Raw genomic sequence first — 5,893 nt, 5'->3', positions numbered from 1 at the left:
TTTCAATGTATCCTCAAGCATCTACTACCTTGCTAGGGCCTCTTCTTGTGAATTTGTGCTGTATTATGTGAGCATATCTACATACTTTACTGAAAATTCCTTATTTTATAAAAGCAGTATGTGCTTTAATAAGCACTCATTCTGTCTGTGTACAGGAAACAGCTCTCTAAGGACTCCGATTTTATTTTCTTCTTTTGGAAAAATAGTAGGAAGTGATCATATTTTTCAGCAAGCTGCTTTGTATTAAACATCAAATTCAGTTGTTCCCGGGGGTGCTATTAGATGTACCATCATAATGGTTTCTGTACTATATGAAATATCAGTTGGTGAAGCTACAGTGTCTATATATGTGATACGAATGTGTCTCTTTGTGTGAATCTGTGCACATTCATACCTGTGCATAAACATTTTTAAAACTTCTGATGATTCTTTGATCTCTTTACATTCATTGGCTAGTTATTCAAAGGTAGTAGAAAGGCTTGGTTTGGAAAAAAAAAAAAAAGAAGAAAAAGAAATAAAGTGAGCATTTGTCTAATGAAGTAAACAATTGTGTTTGCATGAATAAGTCATTGCTCTATCTATTTGTTAAACTGATTGACAGTGGAAATAAAAGTGACACGGTAGAAATGCAGCATTCCCCCTGCCTTGTGTGTCTTACTGTAACCTGCCTTGTATGAGATCATTACGCTTATGCCTCTTGCTTACACTTTGCAAAGTTGTTTGAATTGCATGAATGATAAGTAACTGCCTGTGTTCACCTGCCTGTTTATATAGTTTAAAAAAATACTGGGCACATAGCTCATAAAATCATATATTAAAGGGCCTTTTTAATAGATTTTTTTTGTATGTTAATTGTCTTGGTATAAGGGAAGTCAAGTCTGTTGTCAGTTACAGAGAACACCATGTATCTTGTTCTGTGAATTTCTATGTGTGTTTCCCTTGTCATTCTGAACAGCATCTTTTGAACCAGGAAGAATGTCCTATCAATGATACTTCTACTCAAGTAGAAGTTTCTACTTTTTTGAGTTTTTAAACTGTATCATAATCAGCCTGCAACTAAGATGCAGGAAAACATTTTTCCCAAACAACTTGTGCAGATACTTTCTGATATGGTACAGGGATTATTTGTCTTCACATGCTTCCTTGAGGAAGGGAGGTATGAAGAAAGAATAGGTATAAACCACATGGCCTAGATTAAGGACAATTTTCTTATCCTCTGCATTATATTTCTTGTGTTTTCAGTGAATGAAAAAGTGTGACTTTTTAATAAATAAATAATGGCCAGCAGTGTGTGGAGTGTATTTTAGGGTACGTACCAGAAACAAACAGGAATTTCAATACTTTTTTTTGGTATAAAACTGAAAGGTAGCAGTTGTTTAACATGTGCAATGTATTATGACCTCAATGTATTCTGAATGTTTGGAAAGAGAGAGTTCTTTCTAGACAAATATATCAGGTGTAAGGTCAGGTCAACTTTACTCAGATGTAAAGAGTATTTTTGGATTTTCTAAAGACCTCCTAATTTCCACAGGCTTGCGGTGGAATTGCCTTGCTAATCTTTACAGAGATGATGCCAAAAGATACCAAAAAACAGCTATATAATAAGGAAATAAACTCATAACTAGATCAAAATTCTTTAAACATGCCATGTTTTCATGCTCATTAAGACCTGTTTATAACAAAGATAGTGGACTTCCAGATTTTCTTTTCTGATGTCATCTCATTTTCCTGTCCTTTCTGGGTTTCCTTCCTCTCTGACAGCTTGCAGGGCTCCTTCTCCTTTTTTTTTTTTTTTTCCCCTCTCTTGGCTACCCAGTCTGCTCTACAGAAAAGCCTGCCCAACTGAGGGAGGTGGTAGTAATGGTTTTGTTTTTCAGTAGTACAAACGCATAATCCCAGTGGAATAAATGAAATGGAGTGAAATCTGCAAATAAGTGGCAGTTCTTAATTCTCTTGTACCTTTCAGTAACTACTCTTAAAACTAGACTCCTGCTTTTGTCACTAATTTAAATTATGTTTTACATCTTACTTGGGGGACCTTCAGTGTTTAGTGCTGAAAAAGCTTTTGTATCTGATCCAATGATGCAATGCACAAATATAATTTCATGGAGCCTCAAACTGGATAAAGAAAACACAATCATGCAATAACAGCAACAGAATTTCAGCCGTGATGATGTTTTGAGAAAAGAAAAAAAAAAAAATCCTCTCTGACCCAAACTATCCAAATGGCCTTGCGTACATAGCTGCTAGAGTATGAAAAGCATGATACACTGGAGCCTTCAAAGAATGGACATCTGAACAGATGAGGGGAAAGAGTAAATGTCACTGAAATAGAACAGATAATGGCTTTTTGCTGCCACATAAATGCTGAGGCCACAAGGTGAGGCAGAAAACATTTCCAAACAGGCAGCACTGATCCTGTGATAACAATCCATTACCATGATTTTATTTCTATGATACTGCTTGATTGATACAGATGTAATCATTTCATTTCCCAGTTACTGCTGCAATAGAAAGGTATTTTCCTTAGCACGTGTTGTGACATCCCTTTCTTTGCACATCCACAACTCCCACTCTCATCTTGGTATCAGTACTGACATAGCAGGACATAAGCAGCAATGTGATGACAGGATACACCTGTATTTTGCTTTGAGGTAACCACGTATTATCATGTGTGGGTTTTATTATATATTTCGAGGATAATCCAGATACTTCCTAAAGTTTCACAATCTTTAAATTGCACTGTCAGCACATTATGAGTGTGCACCTAGCAATAGGTAAGACAATTTATGAAACTGCAAACAAATACAAAGCAATATTTGCCAGAAAATAAGAAGTAAAAAGGCAGGTTTTCAAATGCAGGAAGTTTGTTAAAACCAAGGAACCTATTGTCCTGATCCAGTGTTTGAGGAGGTTTCGATACGATCCCAAGAACGAGATTAATACACCAGCGGGGTCAAATGCCATACAAGCTTGTTAGCTTTATCCTCATAAGCGTGATAGAACAGAGAGAAGAAGATGAAGAAAAAGAAGAAGAAGAGAAAAAGGAAGATAAGCAAGCAAGCAAGTGGGAGATATGCAACAAGATTATAGTTACTACCACCACCTAGACCAACTAGGTTTCTTTGGCTCTGTCTTGGTGCAGGTCCCTCGGTGCCCTGGTGCAGGTGATGTTCTGGGGTCGGGGGGCTGGAAGAAGGCCGTGCACGCCAGTGCAGGTGATGTTCAGAGGCAGAAGGCCGTGCGCCCCAGGGGAGGAATACGTAGGTCCTTTTATGTCCCCCTTCTCAAAGAGTCTACCCACTTTCTTGAAATTTTCTGGTGCGTGTTGTTCGTGTGGTAGGTGCTGTGTGCTTTGGTATTCCTCTTTACCCTCGATTCGAGTGCAAGCTGCTCTGGTGGGCATTGCTGAGAATGTAATTGTTCAGGTCTTAAGCTGATCTTCCCAGAGACAACATACCAACGCCAAGTAGATAGCTGATATTATAGACTTCCCAGAGATAAGATGCCAGGGTTAAGAAGTGTAAATGGTGAGAGATAATGTCCTTGTTTGGGTCTTGAGCTGGACTTTCCAGAGACAAGATACTGAGGCATTGTTCAGGTAAATGGTGTGCCAGTGTCGAGACAAACACATTCCGTAACAGTCTCTTACACCTATAACAACCTATCCTGACTTACATTTGCTTGAGATCTAGCCCTAAAAGTTTTGTGGTTGTGGGATTCCTTTTTTATATATTTTTTTTTTCCCTAGGAATAATTTCTTAGCATGATTGTTAATGAGGAAAGCAATAATCAAACATCTAAAACAACAATAAAAGATAAGAAAAATATGCATTTTATGTGTTTTGAAAATTTTAACAGAATGGTTAATACAATTTATTACACAATTGTTAGGACCCTTAGCTGTGTACTGATATATATGTAATGATAGTATAGCTGCACACTTTTTAAGGATATAAGTGGGGAAATGCCTGTAAGAATAATATAATTTATTAGAACAACTGATAAAGGAGGGAGAGAGACAAGATCTCTGGCACCTAGACCCTTTTCCCTACGTAAGCTTGTCCTGTCATCCAAGAGTACAGTTTCTGGACTAAAAAATACACCATATGCATTTGCCAAAGTGGTTTATGGTAGCTATCTTTTCAATTCAGTTAAATATTACAGACATGTTTAAAGTTTTGAAGGAATTTGAAGTGTAATAAACCTTTTCGGTCTTACAGCAGTTTATTTCATAATTTGTCTTTTGGAAGTTACATGTATCAGTGTTATAAAAAGTTGCAGTTGTGCAATTTTATGGAGCTCCTACTCCTGTGATGTTTTTTGTTTGTTTGTTTTTATTGAATATATTTCTAGAGATAGTCTAGCTTCTACCTTCTCTGTGTCTATTTGAATACTAGTAATACTAAGCATGCTTCAGAACAGGATTAGATTCATAGATCTCCTGTTTTCCAATCTTATTTAAATCAGTGTAACTAACTCAGGTATAACTGGTTTCTCCAGATAGCCCCTTAGTCCCAGTGAAGTCAATGGTAATAACTTGATAGGTGTAAAATCGGAGAAAATGATAGAAGAGTATGAGCCACTTATTGGTGATGTAATTACAACTAGTTTGCTCACATTGGAATTGGAATAATAAATGAATAAAGGATAGTGGCAATTAGGCCTACATATTCTTTCTTTCTTCTTGCGCAGTGGGGAAATGCTTAACTGCTACACCAAGGGTATTGCCAGGATTAATTGGTTGATGTTTGTTCTGTGCTATAAAGAGTATTATCAATATTAACAAAGGATGAGATGATTGGTTATTTAGCACTGCTGTTCTCTAGAACATTTACAGGGATAATTTAGTGTGAACATATATGTTCACTTAGAGTTAGTTCTCATCTATTTGGGCAAACCAATCTGATTGGTTTGCCCAAGATTTAGCTAAACAGCTAAAAAGATTTAGCTGTTTTAGCTGTTTGATATATCAGAGATTTTGTTGATGCTTTCACATAGGAAAGCTGAAGCTAAACTGCAGTCTGGATTTTGATGCCCATCTGTTCTGAATGTTTGGCATGTCAAGGACTACCTACATCTCAATTTATTTCTGGGTTCCTATAATGAAGGTAGGAAGTGTTCATCAGAAATAAAATTCTTACTGTCAGGAAAATTCTTACACCATTGCTTTTGTTTCATATAAGAACGCTTACTCTTGCCTATTTGCATGTCCTTACTGATAACCTAATCTGAACTATCTTTTACAGAATGTTTAACCCACCCTCAAATAAATATGACACCTTCAAAATAACATGCATTAATTTGTCAAAGATTGGATAATCTCAAGTTGTTTCCTAAATCCATATGACTATAAAAGAACAAACACTGATTTAAAATATCTTTGTATATAGTCTTTCTGTGCTGAATAGAGGCCTCTTGTGCTCCCTCAATTTGCTTCCTCCCCACTACCAGACTTGAGTTAGTCTGTTGCTTATATCCATAGTAAACAGAATTAAATAAATGTTGCTTAATTCATGATATCATGTTAAAAATCTGTGTTGAGTTCAAAACCATTGTTTCATAGAAAAGGTGGGAACTAAGCAATAATTTTCTTATATCTGAAGGATTTCAGAGAACTGGCAATGCCTATATTTCTGCTTTGCTTGCAATATGAGGACAAAAAGGTTGTCACAGTCAAAAAAGTAGAACAAATAAGTCTCAAGACTGCATTTGTGGTGAGTTTGAGGGTAAATAGGGAACAATTCACTGGAATAAAACCTGTATCTCCTAGAGTTCAATGTGTTTGGGCTTTATTTGCAGAGCTGTCTGAGAAGGATGTGTACTCTAGCTTTGCAGCAGCATTATTACCATTAATAGAAAACACAAAGAATGAATTAATTTAAAGAGTGGA

General features: G+C 36.4%; 1 long non-coding RNA gene across 1 annotated transcript; it reads right to left on the bottom strand.

Annotated features, from left to right (window-relative positions):
• Positions 1–2,818: 2,818 nt before the first annotated feature.
• Positions 2,819–3,985, bottom strand: LOC148593598 (uncharacterized). Its single transcript, XR_015913681.1, has 2 exons — positions 3,655–3,985; positions 2,819–2,885 (listed from the first exon to the last, which is right to left on the bottom strand). It is a non-coding gene; the product is annotated as an uncharacterized LOC148593598 (long non-coding RNA).
• Positions 3,986–5,893: the final 1,908 nt, after the last annotated feature.

Source organism: Tinamus guttatus, unplaced genomic scaffold, assembly GCF_059628265.1.
Source record: "Tinamus guttatus ecotype Peru unplaced genomic scaffold, ASM5962826v1 Tinamus_guttatus_pri_ptg000366l, whole genome shotgun sequence".
Classification (NCBI taxonomy): Eukaryota; Metazoa; Chordata; class Aves; order Tinamiformes; family Tinamidae; genus Tinamus; species Tinamus guttatus.
This window is presented reverse-complemented; position numbering and strand designations above follow the sequence as displayed.